At 42.4% G+C, this 20,804-nt stretch overlaps 1 long non-coding RNA gene across 1 annotated transcript in view; it reads right to left on the reverse strand.

Annotated features, from left to right (window-relative positions):
* LOC130293521 (uncharacterized) overlaps nucleotides 1–20,366 on the reverse strand; it is a 56,266-nt gene extending 35,900 nt beyond the window's left edge. The window contains exon 1 of the long non-coding RNA XR_008848234.1: nucleotides 20,301–20,366. This is a non-coding gene — a long non-coding RNA (uncharacterized LOC130293521). The remainder of the gene's footprint in view (nucleotides 1–20,300) is intronic.
* Nucleotides 20,367–20,804: the final 438 nt, after the last annotated feature.

Below are 20,804 nucleotides of genomic sequence, written 5' to 3' on the forward strand. Positions count from 1 at the left end.
TAAATAAAGACACTACTTATTGTTATCTTCAATAATGGCTTAAATGAACTAAATATTTTACACTATTATGTCATCCATTATGATCCATTATAGATCTTGTTAAACACAGAATATGTTTTTGTAATATTATAAACGCAATTGTGCATTGTTCTGCTTTAGGCTGGGTTCACACTGGGCAATGTAACATCTGGCCTCTTCCTTTTAACCCGTTGCCAACCCCATCAATTTAGATTTTTGGCTTAGGTTTTCTTGCTCCACACCTTCTAAGGCTAGGTACACACTTCTGTTGTGCTCCAACTCGTTCAGGACCCTAAACAGGTCGGAGCAAAACTAATACTGCCAGGTGCCGATGGATCCCATTGACTTCACTGGGGTCTGTCAGTTGTCCGGTATTTTAGGGGAGTTTGCCAGAGAAAAAGATCGGGCATGCAGTATTTTTTTTCTCCACTCAACTCCCATCTTTCCAACGGACTAAGCAACAGATCTCCCTTTAGTTCACAGCAGCAATGAAAAACGTGGCCTGAGACCCATACCATTTTTATTTTTCCTCTGAGTTGTATTAGGGCTTATTTTTTTGTGGGACGGATTTTACTTTTTACTGGCCCCTTTTAGTTTACCATATAAATGTATTGTTAAACCCGAAAAATTTATATGTAGGGCTATATTAAAAAAAATATGGAATTACTACACAGTAAAACTGACATGCTACATTTATTTTACAGGTCAGTGTAATTCTAATGATAACAAATTTGGATTCATTTTGTATAATTTTACTATAAAATAAAAAACTTAAACATCTGTGCTTTGCCATGTTTTCATCTCTAGCAAAAACCTCCAAACTCCACAAGGACTTGAATCGGCGCAGAATGGATGAGGAACAAGAAGATCACTAGGCAATTTATTTGGAACAACGCGTTTCGAAGCCAGGACAGGCGTCTTTTTCAAGTTCACAACAATGTTGTTGATGCTGTGAACTTGAAAAAGACGCCTGTCCTGGCGTCGAAACGCGTTGTTCCAAATAAATCGCCTAGTGATCTTCTTGTTCCTCATCCATTCTGCGCCGATTCAAGTCCTTGTGGAGTTTGGAGGTTTTTGCTACATTTGCTACACCGTTGCGGTGGTGGGACTGGCTGCATTGTGGAATACCTTTTACAGTGTTGTGCCTGACTTTGCACAACCTATTGGGTAAGCGCATCCGATAATATCGGCTTAGTTATATTACCCTTTTAATGCACTATGGAGCGCTTCTTGTCTTTTTACATGTTTTCATCTCTATAACCAAAAATCTGCAGTTTTGGCATCTGGAAATATTTAGCAGTTACACAATTGACCATGCAGGATCAGGAATAAAATAATCAATAGTTTGGACAATGTTGCACACAGAGATTCCATTTTTTCCCCAGATTTTTACTTTTAATATTTGGAATATAGGAGTGATTTAAAATACCGTTGTGGTATTTTTTTTTTTTTTTATTATACTTTTAAAAACTATTTTAAACAATTTTTAGCAATCATTTGATTACTTTTATAGATCAATGTAATGCACGTGCATTACACTGATCTGCTAGATCAGTGCTTTATTGGTGCAGCCTGCCATAAACAGAGTAGGCCTTAGGCTGCTCTGACAACCAATCGTTACACCGCAAATACTTTGGAGAGGGCCTATCAGACCAGTAGGCACCAGGAATACACACTAAATACAGTCTCAATGTAAGTTAAATGACCAGCAACCAAATGATCTCCAAAGCCAGTCTTTACCAGTGAGAATGGCATGGGCCCATCTCACAAGCGTGTGCTCCATACTCCCGTACCTGACCCCTGACTTAAATGTATGTTGTGGTTTGGGAAGGGGTTAAAGTAGGTAAAAACTCCAATAGAAACTCCAAAAAGATACCCTGTTTGAACCCAGCCTTATACAGACATTTGCTATTCTAAGGCATTTAGAATTTCTGACTTTTGTATGTGGAGGGAGGATCAGTATATTAGAACTGTGCAACTGTTTTTGTATTTGTCTAAAAAATGTTTATTGCTTGTTGCTTTGTGGAAGTGTCTTTGCCATGACAAACCTAACAATTAAATATATTTTTTTCTTTAAACTGACAGGCACAATTTATGGCTAAATATATATTTTGTGGTACCATCACCATTTGCTTCCATCTTTAGGAATGCCAGATTGTAGAAAGTTGCTTCTGTAAATGTCCCTGCTTTTTCCATGCTGTATACATAAGGCCAAGGTATAACATCAGTAGCTTTTTTATCTGATGCACCCTACTGGTTCTATGTGAAAACCTCCTTACACATTCAATTGTAACGGAGCTTGATATGGATCCTCTAACCTGTGTGGCTGATAACTCGAACCGTATCGGGGAGCAGAGTCTAAGGTGCTGCTGGTCTTCACCAGAGCCTGCCGCAAGGCAGGATGGGCTTGCTGCGGCAGGCAACTCCCAGGTCAATACCCCCGACACAGCTCGACCACACAGGTAGCTGGGCAAGGCAAGGTACCGAAGGATAAGACAGTAGCGTAGTATACCGTAGCAGAAGGTCAAGGCAGGCAGCAAAGGTGTGAAGTCTAATAACGTAACGGGAAGGTCTGGATACATGGGTAAGGCAAACAGGCAATATGGAATGCTTAAGATCTGAAAGATCTGACGATATTCTGGTCAATGTACATTTATGCAAATATATTACTGAATTGAATTGATGTCTGGTGACTGAGCACTATATTGAAGTACACTGACATCACTTTTAGGTATGATGTACAAGCTAGAGATGTATGGACACTGCTCAAAAAAAAATAAAGGGAACACTTAAACAACACAATGTAACTCCAAGTCAATCACACTTCTGTGAAATCACACTGTCCACTCAGGAAGCAACACTGATTGACAATCAATTTCACATGCTGTTGTGCAAAACAGACATGTGGAAATTATAGGCCATTAGGAAGACACCCCCAATAAAGGAGTGGTTCTGAAGGTGGTGACCACACACCACTTCTCAGTTTATATGCTTCCTGGCTGATGTTTTGGTCACTTTTGAATGGTGGCAGTGCTTTCACTCTAGTGGTAGCATGAGATGGAGTCTACAACCTACACAAGTGGCTCAGGTAGTGCAGCTTATCCAGGATGGCACATCAATGCAAGCTTTGGCAAGAAGGTATGCTGTGTCTGTTGGCGTAGTGTCCAGGGCATGGAGGTGCTACCAGGGGACCTGCCAGTACATCAGGAGACATGGAGACTGTGGAAGGGCACCAACTCGACAGCAGGACCGCTACCTCCATCTCAGTGGGCATGTGTCCACTGAAACAGTCAGAAACAAACTCCATGAGGGTGGTATGATGGCCCTACGTCCACAGGTGGGGGTTGCGCTTACAGCCCAAAACTGTGCAGGATGTTTGGTGTTTGCCAGAGAACACAAAGATTGGACAATTTGCCATTGGAACCCTGTGCTCTTCCAGATAAAAGCAGGTTCACATTGAGCACATGTCACAGACGTGACAGAGTCTGGAGATGCCGTGGAGAACGTTCTGCTGCCTACAACCTCCTCCAGCATGACCAGTTTGGCAGATGGCCAGTAATGGTGTAGGGTGACATTTCTTTGGGGGCCGCACAGCCCTCCATGTGCTTGCCAAAGGTAGCCTGACTGCCATTAGGTACTGAGATGAGATCCTCAGACCCATTGTCAGACCATCTGCTGGTGCGGTTGGCCATGGTTCCTCCTAATGCAAGACAATGCTAGACTTCATGTGGCTGGAGTGTGTCAGCAGTGGAAGGCATCGATGCTACGGATTGGCCCGCCCATTCCCCAGACCTGAATCCGATTGAGCACATCTGGGACATCATGTCTCACTCCACCCACCAACGCCATGTTGCACCACAGACTGTCCAGGAGTTGGCGGATGCTTTAGTCCAGGTCTGGGAGGACATCCCTCAGTAGACCATCCAACACCTCATCAGGAGCATGCCCGGGCATTGTAGGAAGGTCATACAGGCACGTGGAGGCCACACACACTACTGAGCCTCATTTTGACATGTTTTAAGGACATTACATCAAAGTTGGATCAGCCTGTAGTGTGGTTTTCCACTTTAATTTTGAGTGTGACTCCATATCCAGACCTCCATGGGTTTATAAATTTGATTTCCATTGATAATTTTTGTGTGATTTTGTTGTCAGCACATTCAACTATGTAAAGACGAAAGTATTTCATACGATTAGTTCATTCATTCAGATCTAGGATGTGTTATCTTAGTGTTCCCTTAATTTTTTTGAGCAGTGTACGTATGTTTTATGACATGGTGTGCTATTAGAATATGCATAGATAGTATCCCTAAAGGGATCAATATCAACAATATTTACTTAGGATATGTATACACATTCAGGTTTTAACCCCTTAAGGACGCAGCCCTTTTTCAACTTAAGGACTGAGCCCTTTTTCGCAATTATGACCACCGTCACATTACGAATTAATAACGCGAAAACGCTTTTACCAAATATTCTGATTCTGAGGTTGTTTTTTTGTGACATATTCTACTTTATTTTGGTGGTAAATTTTCGGTGTTAATTGCATCCTTTTTTGGTGAAAAATCCCCAAATTTCATGAAAATTTTGAAAATTTAGCATTTTTCTAACTTTGAAGCTCTCTACTTGTAAGGAAAATGGATATTCCAAATAAATGTTATTTTTCTTCACAAATACAATATGTCCACTTTATGTTGGCATCATAAAATGGACATATTTTAGCTTTTTGTAAAAATTTGAGGGCTTCAAAGTAGAGCAGCAATTTTCAAAAATGTCATGAAAATTGCTAAATCTGAAGGGACAGATGTTACAGAACTACAACTCCCAGCATGCCTGGGCAGTCGAGGCATGCTGAGAGTTGTAGTTTGGCAACATCTGGAGGGCTACTGTTTGGGCACCACTGTAACAGTGGTCTCCAAACTGTGACCCTCCAGATGTTGCAAAACTACAACTCCCAGCATGCCCAGACAGTCTTTGGCTGTCTGGGCATGCTGGGAGTTGCAGTTTGGCCTTCCTAGTGGTTGCCACAGTAAAGATCGTTTTACTTTCACTTTCAATTCCCCCCCACACTGTCGATTCCCTACCTGATCCAGCAGGCTCCAGCGAAGATCCCAGGTCCTCAGGCATCTTCTCCTGCAGGTACGGCCTCCATCTTCTTCCCAGATCCCCTCGACATCCAGGGGCGGGCAGAACGGGGGTTGCCATGGCAACCCCCTGTCCTGCGCTGCCATTGGTCAGAACTCCGTTCTGAGTAATGGCAGGGGATAGGAGGAGATTGCAGCTTTGCGACCTCACTCCTATCCCTTAGGCTGATCGGGGCTGTTGCTGACAGCTCCGATCAGCCCTATTTTCCTGGTGATTGGGTCACCAGAGACCCGATCAGCCCGGAATTGGAGAAAATCGCATGTCTGAATTGACATGCGATTTTCTCCGATCGCCGACATGGGGGGGTCTCAGGACTCCCCTGGGCGATGTGCCGGGGTGCCCGCTGAATGATTTTAGCAGGCATCCGGCTCCGGTCCCCAACCGGCTAGCGGTGGGGACCGGATTTCCCACGGGCGTATGGATACTTATGGAAATTTATCATTGGTTTTTACCAATTATTTTTTTTTTTTTGTGGTAAACTGGAACTAGTTTTTGTGCAATGGGTATAAAAGTTGCAACATTTGTGTGTAACTCATTTAAGTTCATTGGCATGGTTAGCTTTTTGAAGTGATTGGTGATTTTCAATTGTAGTAAACTTTTTACACAAACATTCAAATTTTTGTGCAATCTCATGCCAGCCCAGACCAAACGTGTCTATATCTAAACTACTTTGCTATTTATGAAGAATGTGCACCTCTTTGGAGGAATGTACATAAATATAGAGATGCACATTCTTCATGACGTATGCCTATATAAAAAGAGGGAAAAAGAACTTGGTTTACACATAATGATAAAATTCCTCCCCGAGACTTCTACTGTTTTTAAATCCATTCCTGGCTTTAGATTCAGTATTTGTAATTAAAACCTGAACGTGTAAACACAGCCTTAAGGCTAGGTTCAGACTATGGAATCTCCGGGCAGAAAATTAGGACAGCACGGACACTGCAGTCTCCAATAGAAGAGCAACCCATTTCTTCAGGCGGAAATTTCCAAGCAGATTTTCCGTTCACAAATTCCGCTTCACAAATTCCGAAGTGTGAATTTGTGAACGGAAAACCATTCACTACACTATACATTTTAGCAAGCGGAATTTCCGCCTGCAATTTCAAAGCGGTATTGCAGGCGGAAATTCCGTAGTCTGAACCTAGCCTAAGGGACCTTATGTGTTCCAGGTGAACATACTCAATTGACTCACTTTATCTCTCGCCTGAGTAATTCACTCAAGATTGGATTTTTCAGTAAAAATGACATCTTATCTTTATTCTGTAGGTCCATACGGTTAAAATGATACCCTACTTACCCTATAGGTTTGATTTTGTATTACTTCTAAAAAAAAATCATAAATAACTTGTTAGCTTTCAGTCAGCGCGATTATGGCAATTAGACATGAGCGAATCGAATCTGATGAATCCAAATTAGTTACGAATTTCAGGAAAAATTTGATTCGCAACAAATGCGAATATCACCGCAAATCGCTTCACTAAACTCTCTATAGTGCTGTCCAGGCTCCAGGGCATCTAAAATAGCGGATCCACATGTCAGGACATGGGGCAAGGAATCCTGGGAAAGCAGGAACAAGGGAAGGTGGGAATGACCCTGAATCACATGCAGGATGCAGCCTATCAGCAGCCAGCCACCCCTGTGATGGCACAGCCCTTTATAATCAGCAGCCATATTGCGGCCAGTCACTTCAGTTTTTCACTGCAGAGAGATAGATAGGGACAGACAGCGCTGTGTGTTGCACAGAAAAGTTTTTTCCAGCAGCAATTCACCTCCTAGTCAAGTCATCATTCTGTTGCACAGAGAGGGACAGTGAGCAGTGTGTGTTTCACAGAAAATCATTCTTACTGCAGCGATTCACCTCCCAGTCACTGTCTACAGTGTTCCATTACAGAGAGCAGTGTGTTGCACAGAACAGCAGCGATTCAGCTCAAGCACAAATCCTGCCTAGAAGCATTGATAGGGAAGGGAGTGAGATTGAGAGAGAAAGTGCAATTTTGGTTGTAGTACACAGCAACTGTGCTGCAGCACTAGTGCGTACTGCTGGAGTTGTGTACAAATACTTTTTTAAGTGTACTGTAGTGCATTTTTCTGCCCTCATAAGTGCATACCACATACGTACATCTATGTGGTGTACTATTTTTTACCTGTTAAACTCTCAAAAGCCTAGATACTGTGAAAGGCCAGGCAAAAGTACTCACCAGCTGGTGTTGTACTCAAATCCTTTTTTAAGTGTACTGTAGCGCATTTTTCTGCCCTCATAAGTGCATACCACATACGTACATCTAAGTGATGTACTATTGTGTATCTGTCTAGGGCTTAGATACTGTGACAGGCCAGGCAAAAGTACTCACCGGCCGTGTTGAACTCAAATAACTTTTTCAAGCGTACTGTAGCACATTTTTCGGCCCTCATAAGTGCATACCACATATGTACATCTAAGTGGTGTACTATTTTGTACCTGTTAAACTCTCAAGGGCCTAGATACTGTGAAAGGACAGGCAAAGGAACTCACCGGCTGGTTTTGTACTCAAATACTTTTTTAAGCATACTGTAGCGCATTATTCTGCTCTCATAAGTGCATACCACATATGTTCACCTAAGTGGTGTACTGTTTTGTACCTGTTAAACACTCAAGGGCCTAGATACTGTGAAAAGCCAGGCAAAAGTACTCGCCTGCTAGTGTTGTACTCAAATACTTTTTTTAAGCTTACTGTAGCATATTTTTCTGCCCTCATAAGTGCATACCACATATGTTCACCTAAGTGGTGTACTGTTTTGTACCTGTTAAATGCTAAAGGGCCCAGATACTGTGAAAGGACAGGCAATAGTACTCACCGGCTGGTTTTGTACCCAAATACTTTTTTAAGCGTACTGTAGTGCATTTTTCTACCCTCCTAAGTGCATACCACATATGTTCATCTAAGTGGTGTACTATTTTGTACCTGTTAAACTCTCAAGGGCCTAGATACTGTGAAAGGCCAGGCAAAAAGTACTCACTGGCTGGTGTTGTACTCAAATACTTTTTGGAGCGACTGTAGCGCATTTTTCTGCCCTCATAAGTGCATACCACATACGTACATCTAAGTGGTGTACTATTTTGTACCTGATAAACTCTCAAGGGCCTAGATACTGTGAAAGGCCAGGCAAAAGTACACACCTGCTGCTGTTTTAGACGAATACTGTTTTAAGCATAGTGAAGCGTATTGTACTCAGTCAACAGTCGGTGGATTCCTCAGACACAACCCTCAGTTGTCATGGCCCGGGTGCAGTCCCTGTCCTCCCATTGCCTCCGTCCTATGCTGTTCCCTCCCCTACAGAAGTATGTTATGCGGTGGGTTCAGCTCCACTATTCAGTGAGGTCGATCTAATAGAGAACAGTCAGCAGCTACTGCCCAGCCAAGAAGTGGAGGAGACATCTGCTGCTTCCTCCACTAGGCGGGAAGTAGTGATGAGGAGAGTGACGTGGGAGGTGGTGTTGCCAGCAGTCAAGGTCCTGAAGCAAACACTGTTGAGGAACCTGAGGAGGACATCAGTGACTTGCAGACACTTGTTGATGATGATGATTGGGAGCCGGGTGCAGAAGGGGCTTCATCATCATCATCATCAGAAGAAGAGGGTTGCAGGTTGCCTGTGAGGCAGCAGCTGAGCAAGGTGGTAACATGGTTGGCAGTCAGCATGGTGGCAGAAGTAGAAATTCTGGAGCCAAACATGCCCGGGGGAGACCACCTGCTTCGCAGCAGCCTACCTTCCAGGGAGGTAGTGGAACGTGGGTTCCTGGAGATGGCAGCAGTAGTCAATTAGTGCGGACTGTTGGTGGGAAAATCAGCTACTCAGCGGTGTGGCAGTTTTTCATCAAGCCTCCGGAGGAGGTTAACATAGCCACATACAAGATGTGTCGGCAGAAGGTAAAGCGTGGCCAGGGTCCCTATGTTGGCACCACCGCTCTGCGTCAACATATGCTGCACCACCATAAAGTGGCCTGGGAGAACCGTGGCTCCGATGTGGTGTTCCAGCCTGCTGCATCACCCAGTGGCACGCCGCTCCATGTTTTCTGTTTCCAACACCTCAGCCGAAGGGAGCTGTGTGTCATACCCTCCATCTGTCGCTCCAGATGCTCCTGCTCCTCCTACTTTTAGTCAGTCATTCCGCCACCAATCCATCGGCAAAGCCATGTCCAAGAGACAACAGTATGCGCCCACTCATCCATCGGTGCAGAAGATGAATGTGCTCCTGTCCAATTTGCTGGTGCTGCAGTCACTCCCTTTTCAAGTGGTGGAAGCGTCTGGAGCTGTAACTATGGTCAGGGACAATACATGTCCTTTACATCCCACTGGGTGAATGTGGTTCTTGCACAGCCACAACACTAACTTGGACAGGTCACGCGGCTTCCTCCTCCATGCTCTCAGGCCATTGGTCCTGTGACAGTGTGTTACCCCGCCTCCTCATCCTCCATTGTGTCCTCAGCCTCCTCTGCACGGACAAGTCTCAGTGCCCCTTCAGCGTGTGCAGGGCACGGCAGTGTCAAACGGTTCTTCACATTGTTTGCCTTGGCAAATGGAGACATACAGGGGAGGGCCTGCTAAAAATCATTCATATAGAAATCGGAGCATGGCTTACTCCACGAAAACTGGAAATGGGAACAATGGTGACTGACAATGGGAAGAACTTCTTGTCTGTAATGCGACAAGGACGGCTGAGCCATGTGCCCTGCATGGCACACGTGTTCAATCTGATTGTCAAGCAGTTCCTTAAGTGTCCCCCCCATTTGCTAGACATTCTAACAATGGGAAGGAAACTTTGCATGCACTTCAGCCACTCATACACTACAAAGCACACCCTTCTTGAGCTGCAGCATCAGAACGGTATCCCCCAACATAGTCTGATTTGGGACATTGCACATGTTGGAATTCCACCCTCCATTTGTTGGACCGACTATACGAACAGAGAAAAGCCATCACCAATTTCTTGATGATCCAAGCGGATAGGGGGACTCCCCTGTGTAACTTCAATGTCAACCAGTGGCAGCTCATATGTGACACCTGCCATTTGCTCAGGCCCTTTGATGAAGCCACATTATTAGTCAGTTGCCAGGATTATGTGATGAACGATGTCCTTCCACTGGTTAATTTCCTACAACGCATGTTGGAAACGATGGCTGGTCAGGGCACTGGAGACGTTACGCCTACATCTCACGGCCACATGAGCCCTGTGGGGGCTGAACTGGAAGAGGAGGGGGACAGTGGAGCACAGTTTAGTTTTCATGAAATGGGCGGTTTTTATAGTCATCTGACAGGAGAGGAGGAGCAGGAGCAGCCAGAGGAGCTAGAGGGTTATGAGGAAGATGAGAGAGAAGACCCAGACACACCATGGCAGTATGCAGTGGAGATGGAGGCAGGGAGTCCCTCCGAGTCACTTGCACAAATGACATGATGCATGCTCACTTGCTTGCTTAGTAACCGCCGAATTGTCACCATTCGACAGCGGGAGGAATTCTGGCTCTGGCAGCCTGAGTCTACAGTCGCTGATGAGTAGCTTTCTTCACCCGCATAGTGAAGCAATGCTTCAGCAGCAGGTAGACCTGGAGCAGGCCAACACACCTTGAAGATCCGCAGGACTTCTGGGCAGCCAAACTTGATTTGTGGCCACAACTAGCAGAGTTTGCCCTGGAAAAGCTGTCCTGCCCGGCCAGTAGTGTGCCATCAGAGTGGGTATTTAGTGCGGTGTGGGTCAAGGAGAACTCGTCTGTCCACAAACAATGTTGAGAGACTGACCTTAGCCAAAATGAATCAGGCATGGATCAGCCAGGATTTCCATCCACCAATGCCTGATGCATCAGAGTAGATTGACCACCAACACTTCACAAATATGGAAAGTGCAAAATATATTTAAGGTGCTGCTCCCCAGAAATTCCTCTGCAACAGACCACAAATAAGTATTGAGGATATGCATTACGTAAAACTTAACTTTTAATAATATTCTTGGGATAAATTATATGTACCCCATTTTTTTTATTTAGCAAAAGGAAAGTTATGCAAAAACACCATGTTCCACCTACACCACCAAGTATTGATGTGATGCAAAGACATCTAAAAGGTGGAAGGGAACAACGTATGGTTCATTGTAACTAGTGGGGGTAAAAACTTCCCCTGAAAGACCCTACTCTCACATTATTAATTCCCTTCTTGGCAAGTGTTACTAGCCCTAAAAAGGGCAGCCCCACACAGGAATCTCTCCCTATTTCCACCTACAAACACTGCCATTTCTCAGGGTTTTTAGGTAGAAATAGGGAGAGTTTCCTGTGTGGGGCCACCCTTTTTAGGGCGAGTAACACTTGCCAAGAAGGGAATTAATAGTGCGAGAGTAGGGCCTTACAGGGGAAGTTTTTGCCCCCACCAGTTACAATGGACCATATGTTGTTCCCTTCCACCTTTTAGAGGTCTCTGCATCACATCAATACTTGGTGGTGTAGGTGGCACCTTTCCTTTTGTTAAATAAAAAAAAATTGTGGGTATTTATGTTTTATAAGAATATTATTAATAGTTAAGTTTTACGTGATGCATATCCTCAATACTTACTTGTGCACACTAACACTTTTACAAAAGAGACCTTTTTCTTCTGCCTACCTGCCTCAGCTACTATTCTGATCCTGCAACCGCCTGATGCCACACATCTGATGCCAAGTTCTCCTTTTTTCACCCACCTTCGTCACCGGGTACTGGTATTGCCACCCACCGCCCCACTCTGTCACGGGTCACGTCAGGACTCATGATGCTGATGCTGCTGCCACCTCCAGGCTGTCTCATACTGCCACCATATGTCCTCCTCATGCTGATGCCAGCTCCAGGCTCTCATACTGCCACCATATGTTCTCCTCATGCTGATGCCACCTTCAGGCCATCTCATACTGCCACCATGTGTTTTCTTCATGCTGATGCCACCTTCAGGCTGTCTCATTCTGCCACCATATGTTCTCCTTATGCTGATGCCACCTCTAGGCATTTCTCATACTGCCATCATATGTTCTCCTCCTTCTGCCACCATATGTTCTCCCCAGGCTGTGTCATTCAGCCACTATATGGTCTCCTCTTGCTGCCACCAACTGCAGGCTGTGTCATTCAGCCACTATATGTTCTCCTCATGCTGCCGCCACCTCCAGGCTGTGCCATTCAGCCACTATATGTTCTCCTCTTGCTGCTGCCACCTCCAGGCTGTGTCATTCAGCCACTATATGTTCTCCTCTTGCTGCCGACAGCTCCAGGCTGTGTCTTTCTGCCAAATTATGGTCTCCTCATGCTTCTGCCACCTCCAGGCTGTGACACTGTGCCGCCACGTGGTCTCCTTATGCTGCTGGCACATTAAATAAAACTTTTTAGGTTCATCTATTTGAAATCTTCCATTTAAATGTTAAAAAATATCTTTAATCTTTTCAATTGTGAGGGCCTATTGTCTCGTCAGGCTGTTGCCACCTTCAGGCTGGGTCATTCAGCCACTATATGGTCTCCTCATGCTGCCGACACCTCCATGCTTTGTCTTTCAGGCACTATATGGTATCCTTATGCTGCCGCCACCTCCACACTGTGTCATTTAGCCACTATATGGTCTGCTCATACTAATGCCACCTCCAGGCCCTGTCATTGAACCGCTCTGCGACAGTGATTCTAATACCGACGCCTCTAATCTGCATGTAATACTGAATAACAGCATTATTTCACTAGCACAGCACCTTCCCTATGCATGTTACAGCAAGGCAAAGTGTTCTACACCCCTATTGAGGCTCTCTGTAGTCCAGACCAAATTGGCGAATCAGCCAAATCAAATTTTTCAAAAATTTCGCTCATCTCTACTTATTATAATTAGATATTTAAATTGGTTGAAATCATCAAGTGTGAATAAATAATGTACCCTTTAGGTTAGCTTTAGTGTAAAGATCTGTGGACAGACCTCACCTTACCATGGACCCCCTCCATAAAATTATTAGAACTTGTTTACTACAGAAATGATACATGCAGAGATCTTGCAGCAGGCAATTTTCACATTCTGTGTGAACACTACACTTTGAAAACTAGAGCCATGTAAGCCAGAGAGGATTTCAATTTTCAATGACTAACAGAACAGAAGAAAACAAGCTGGAACCAAAAACATTGTGGTTGTCACAGATGAAAAACAGGGTATATTGTTATTCTAAAATGTAATGCTGAAATAATGTTTCTATTCATGTAATTCAATATACAAGGTGATTATAAAGCATGGTACAAAAGTAAACGGCTGTAGTTAACATCAGTGGTAAATGGCCAGTGATTGAAAATCAAAGAAAAAACAGGCTAACTAGTATGGAACACTATGTCATATCTTCTGAAAACATCTGCATAGTAGCCATAGTAGTGACAAGTTGATTAAAATCATTCTGATTGCTTATCAATATATATTAATAATTTGCTAGACATGTGCAATTCATTTCGGAACGAATACTAAATTTAATGAATTTTCCCATTTCCGGGTGTTCGTTACAATCCGAATGCACGAAAAAAAAACCTGAATATTTCCGAAAAAGAATACGAATATACAGTTAACGAATGCATTCGTTAAATAACGCATAACGAATAATGCATGTTAACGAATAACGAATACATTCATTATCAGTAAACCGAATGTAAGGAATGAATTCGATTTTTTTCATTGGGTTTACCTGAGGAAAACTTGCCTTCATACACAGAGAAAACTGCAAAAAAAGGTGAAAACAACAAGAATCCTAAGGTAACACCTGCTATTTATTACAAAAGAGAATGAGCAAGTGAAATTAATGTGCATTTCGTTTAGTAACAAATGCTAAATTTAACGAATTTTACAGATATAACGAAAGATCCGAATTAACGAATGCATTCCATGTTATTAACAAATGCATCCGAAATCGAAAAATTTCTTAGCCTATGCATCCGAAAACAGAATATAACGAATTAACAGCATTCCGAATATTCACAGAACCGAAAATTTTTGAAAACGAAAACAAACAAAATGAAAATAAACGAAATTTTTGGTTCTGCACATGTCTACTATTTGCTTGCAACTAAGATGAAGACCTTGGAATGACGCCAGGGGGCCCAAGATGAGACGTCAGAAGACAAAAACTTTTGAAGAATATACAGATTGTATGGAAGGACAAAGAGCTGGGTTTTTCCAGTTTCAGAGTAAAAGAGCCGCATAAGTGAACTTTGGCCAAGAAATAAATAAATGTTTAAATATGCTAATATATACAGAGATAAAGCTCAGATAACCAATCCAAATGTAACTTGATGATTTTTACATCATAACTAAACCTCCCTTTTTTGTCAAATGTGAAAACAATGTACTTCCATGTAATAAACAGAACTCCTTGGGGCAGCTCCTCAGCCAGTATGCTGAGAAGGAGATATTATACCAACATTCTGTCTGGTGTGTATTCCTTGTGCCGGCACTCAGCGGTATACAGCAGCAGTCACTCACATTTTAACGCCTTATCCGCACCCATCCTTGACAGTAGGTCGTACATATTATGTCTTCCTCAAGAGATGAAACTAGATGACAAACCAACATTTTGTGACTTAAGCACTGACTTACAGGATTGATAGAAAGAGGTTGAATTTGCAAACAGGCTGGTGTTTAGAGATGTGGTTACCTTTCACCTCAGTGGGAAGGTCAGTGACACAATGTTAGAATTTGAGGCTCAGAAAAACCATGTACCCTTATCGAACATATGAGGGACTCACTCAAAGTGAAAGTGCAATAAACAGTTGCAAAGTCTACGGTCCTCTCTTTTTTTTTTTTTTACCAAGGATATTGCCACTGGCCACTCCTACAGGACATGCTAATGCCACATATAAATGTAGTCAATCAGAAGGATGGTGCACCTGCACATTTCCATATGGATGTTCAATGATATGGGAACAGAACTATAATGTTGGATCAGCCATGCCGGAAACAAGGATTCACTTACGTTGTACTAGCCTCCAGATCTAACACACTGGCCCTCATTTACTATTGCAAACCCGACAAGTTTGGTGGGGTTGTGCGCCAGATTCTGGCACATTGTGCCAGAAATTCTGTCTGAGACAGAATTTGCAACAGAATTGAAAAAAAACGACAAACTCTCCATTTTACTGAGGAAACCCGAAAAAGGGGCATGGCCGTTGGGGAAAGGGGGTGTGGCCATCGAAAAGGGGAGTGTTCCCAACATTTTCACAAAAACCCAACATATCTACTAAGGTTTGCACAGAAAATGTGGTGGATTTGAGCTGAGAAAACCCCACAGATCAGAGCAAGGAAAAGTGCCGAAAAATGCAGTGGAAAAAAAATTGTAAGGAATTAAAACCTACAAAGGAAACTACACAACACTCTTAGTAAATTAGGGCCAATATGTTTTATTTCTGAGGGGTTACATTAAGGACTGACCCCCTGACCCACATAAACTGAGCAACATGAGACAACGCTTTACTGAAACAGTAGAGGCCATCTGCCATGTCACCAATGGAAATAACTTTGAACAATTGTAGTGTAAAGATAAAAATTTGTAGAGGCGGCTCTAGACTTTGAGAGGCCTTAGGCAAGACATAAACATGAAACCCCACAACATTTTCTGCAAACTTCATATGGTGATCAAATCCATATGGTGACCAGCAAGATGGTCACACTTTTGCCTCTGCACCAATCTGAAGCTGCGGCAAGGCAGATATAACATTAGGGGCATAACTAGTGTCCCATGAGCCCCATGGAAAATTCTGTCTAGTATACCGAGAACAATATTACCAATAATACCAGTATGCAAGGAGAAATATTATCACCATACATATTACCATCATACTGTTGCTAACTAAATCCAATATACTGAGACAAATATTACCAATAATACCAGTACAAAAAACTAAAATAGTCAGCACTTTAAAACAAAAAAAAAAATATGTTCACAGGTGCACACTGCAAGTTACATGTATTACTAGTGAGGAACAATAATTATACTGCCACACCGTACTGAGATGTACTCTGACATCCCTGTGTATGTTATCCCTATACTGTGACATTGCTTTTTGCATTATCACTGCACTATGACATCACTGAGTATATTATTACTGTACTGTGACATAATTGTCTGTATTATTCCTGTACTGTGGCATCACTGTGTATATTATTCCTGTACTGTGACATCACTGTGTGTATTATCTCTGTACTGCGGCATCACTGTGTGTATTATCCCTCTACTGTGGCATCACTGTGTGTATTATTCCTGTACTGTGGCATCACTGTGTGTATTATACGTGTACTGTGACATCACTGTGTGTATTATCCTTGTATTGTGACATCACTGTTTTTATTACTCCTGTACTGTGGCATCACTGTGTATATTATACTTGTACTGTGACATCACTGTGTGTATTATCCCTGTACTGTGGCATCACTGTGAGTATTATCCCCGTTCTGTGGCATCATTGTGTGTATTGTCCCTGTACTGTGGCATCACTGTGTATATGTTCCATAGACTGTGACATTACTGTGTGCATTTGCTCTGCCCTGTGACATCACTATGTATAGACCTCTTTACTGTGATGTCACTATACTGTGACATCGCTGTGCATATAATCCCTGTACTGTTGTAATGCTCCATGGGTGAGGGCCAACTGTGCCCAAGTAGAAGCCAGCCAGGCAGGCAAAATGGGGCAAAACTGACACTAAAATAGCGTCAAAAACACAGCAATGCTAATAAAGGTGTTTATTTACAAAGTAAGTACAGAGTCCAAGGGATAAAGCAACAGCAAGTCTAATAAATAGGCAGGATGAGGATCAGTGGACAGAACAAATACAGAGACCCAAAAGAACAGGTTACCAGGACAGAATACAATCCTGCTGAACCAAAGAACAGCAGGTGTAGCAGGCTAAACTAGAGAGTGCCAGGGATAGGATGAACATCCCATCAGGGAATGCACGCTGGATCTATGAAATTCAGCGAGTGCTTGTGCGCAGCTCCTAGAGGACAGAGTGGAAACAGCATGAGACACACCAGAGCAGGAAGACCAGGAAACATAGCAGACACAGGACACAGAAAATGTCTCCTGACACTGGTAAGATCCAGGACACATGGTACGCTGGTGGTTGCCAACCAGACGCGTTACAACAGTGACATCACTTTGCATAATAACCCTGTACTGTGATGTCACTGTACATAATAACCCTGTACTGTGATGTCACTGTACATAATAACCCTGTACTGTGATGTCACTGTACATAATAACCCTGTACTGTGATGTCACTGTACATAATAACCCTGTACTGTGATGTCACTGTACATAATAACCCTGTACTGTGATGTCACTTTACATAACAACCCTGTACTATGAGTCACAATACAGGATTAACATTGATCTGATAATTATTTATTTATATATATATATATATATATATATATATATATATATATATATATATACATACATACAGTTGTGCTCATAGGTTTACATAACCTTGCAGAATTTCTGATTTCTTGACCATTGTTCAGAGGATATAAATGATAAAACAAAAACTTTTCTTTCACTTTTGGTTAGTGGTTGGCTTAAGCCATTTATTGTCAAACAACTGTGTTTACTAAATTATAATCACAACACAAACTACCCAAATGACCCTGATCAAAAGTTTACATACCTCAGTTCTTAATACCGTGTATTGCCCCCTTTAACATCAATGACTGCTTGAAGTCTTGTGTGGTAGTTGTGGATGAGGCTCTTTATCATTTCAGATGGTAAAGTTGCCCATTCTTCCTGGTAAAAAGCCTCCAGTTCCCCTAAATTCTTGGGCTGCCTTTCATGAACGGCACGTTTGAGGTCTCCCCAGAGTGGCTCAATGATATTGAGGTCTGGAGACTGAGATGGCTTCTCCAGAACCTTCACTTTATTTTGCTGTAGCCAATGACAGGTCGACTTGGCCTTGTGTTTTGGATCATTGTGATGTTGGAATGTCCAAGTACGTCCCATGAGCAGTTTCCTGGACAATGAGTGCAAATTGTCCGTCAGTATTTGTTGATACATTACTGCATTCATATTGCCATCAATTCTGACCAAATTTTCTGTGCCTTTGTAGCTCACACATCCCCAAAACATCAGTGATTCACCACCATGTTTCACAGTAGGAATGGTGTACCTTTCATCATAGGCTTTGTTGACTTCTTCAAATGTAGCATTTATGGTTGTGTCCAAACAATTCAATTTTAGTCTCATCACTCCAAATGTCTTTGTGCCAGAAGGTTTGAGGCGTGTCTCTGTGCTGTAACAACAAACACTGGAGGACAATTTGCACTCAACATCCAGGAGGCTGGGCATGGGACGTACTTGGACATTCCAACATGACAAAGATCCAAAAGGCCAAGTCGACTCGAAATTCTGCAAGGGTATGTAAACTTATGAGCACAACTGTATGTGTATATATATATATATATATATATATATATATATATATATATATATATAGATCACAAACATAAACCGCAGCACACCAGATTAACGTGAAGTGGTCTTTATTCCAACCAACGGAGCAACGTTTCAGACGCCCATGCGTCCTTTCTCAAGCACACTTTAGTGACCATCTTGTCAGTATATATGTGGTAACCAATTTACAACTTAATTTACAAAAATAATATAAAAAGTGCACAAAATTACATATATAAAAGAGGAAATTATGTCATATACTTAAACAAATTGTGCAGATACAAGATGAGTATATAAACACCATACCCAATTTACGGTACTATACAAAAAATGTAGGTACAGTGATAAGTGAATAACAACTGACAGGGGATATACATGTGAAAATTATAATTACCGGGAGGGGGGAGGAACGTATGTTCTCGCATACAAGCACTAGTTCCATATCCAGGAAGTAGAAACAATAACTTCGTCTGCGCACTGTTTGGCGCGAGGCGTCCGGCACATAATCTATGCGTCAGACGCCGCGCGTCTCGATGACATGTGTCCGTAACAACAGCCAATCAGTATATTCACAGGCACTACGTATATAGTCACATGGTTGCCAGAGGTGCGCGCGTGCGCATAGTTACATAGTTACATAGTTAGTATGGTTGAAAAAAGACATACGTCCATCAAGTCCAACCAGGGAATTGAAGGGAAGGGTGTAAGGGGATAAGGGAAAGGGATGTAGTTTTATAATTCTGCATAAGCATTAATGTTATTTTGTTCCAGGAATGTATCTAACCCTGTTTTAAAGCTGTTAATTGTTCCTGCTGTGACCAGTTCCTGAGGTAGACCGTTCCATAAATTCACAGTCCTCACGGTAAAGAAGGCGTGTCACCCCTTTAGACTAAACCTTTTCTTCTCCAGACGGAGGGAGTGCCCCCTCGTCCTTTGGGGGGGTTTAACCTGGAACAGTTTTTCTCCATATTTTTTGTATGGGCCATTTATATACTTATATACGTTTATCATATCCCCCCTTAAACGTCTCTTCTCAAGAGTCAAAGCACCAAAAAAGGAAAGGAGATATGCTCATAAATGTATAGGGTCCTGTGGTAAACACTCTAAATATGGAACCAAAAAGAAAAGAAACCACTTGAAAACGGACCATGTATAAACTAAAATAAATTTTATTTATAATAATATAAAGACATATAATAATTACACACACAGCGTGGACAAACAGAAGTGGGAACCAGGGAGCAAGGGGAGATAAAAAGAAGGTAAAAATTATATATATAGTGTCCAGGTGTGCTAAACAAAGGTGCAAAAAAAAAAAAAAAACACAGGTATATCAAAGTAAGATTATACACACATAGGGCACATATCAGGGCACCATTGCCTCATGAATATAATAATAAATATTTACTTGTTAATTATAATGCAACTCACATGTTTTAAAGTGCCAACAGCGTGCAAAATAAATAGATAAGACCAATATGTTTAAAAACGCACACAAAACTGATCACAGAGAAAGCCACATGTAGTAGTGGCGTAGAACAGTAACACTCCTCCGCTCCCCAGTTACCCACCAGACCTCCAACGCGTTTCACCCAACAGGGCTTTATCCAGGAGTGGTGGGCAACTGGGGTGGGGTACCTTATATATGCACAGCCGACCAATCACAATGGTTACACAAGAAGAGATGATTACCTGAACGCCAGTATGCACTCCGGCGCCATTACCGTCCTCCACCGCCGCTACACTGCACCACTTCCAGGTATAGTGTTTAGAATGTAAAAAAGAGCTACGGCAAAATGGCCGTCCCTAGACCCTAGAGGCAAAAATGCTTGGGACTCCAAGAAAATGGCCGCCGCGCATGGGCAATTTATGAAGTGCCATGTTAGCACAATAGACGTCAGAAATATGGCTGCATACATGCAAACAGGCAGGCTACATAAAAATGGAAGTCCTACATGAGTAAAGTAATATACTAGATCTCTAAGTTTTATATAGATAATTGTAGCAGCGGTAATTGTAAGGAGGACATAAGGTGCAGAAGTGCATATAATAGGCATAGAATACATACAAAGAAATGACTAATATACATATAAAACCACATAGGAAAAATATAGGAATTTCATGATAACAAATATGTAAGGTAAAATACGGGAATATATTGACAAATAAAAAATGTAATGAATAATAAGGTATAAA

The sequence above is a fragment of the Hyla sarda genome, chromosome 10 (genome assembly GCF_029499605.1).
Source record: "Hyla sarda isolate aHylSar1 chromosome 10, aHylSar1.hap1, whole genome shotgun sequence".
In the NCBI taxonomy this organism is placed as follows: Eukaryota; Metazoa; Chordata; class Amphibia; order Anura; family Hylidae; genus Hyla; species Hyla sarda.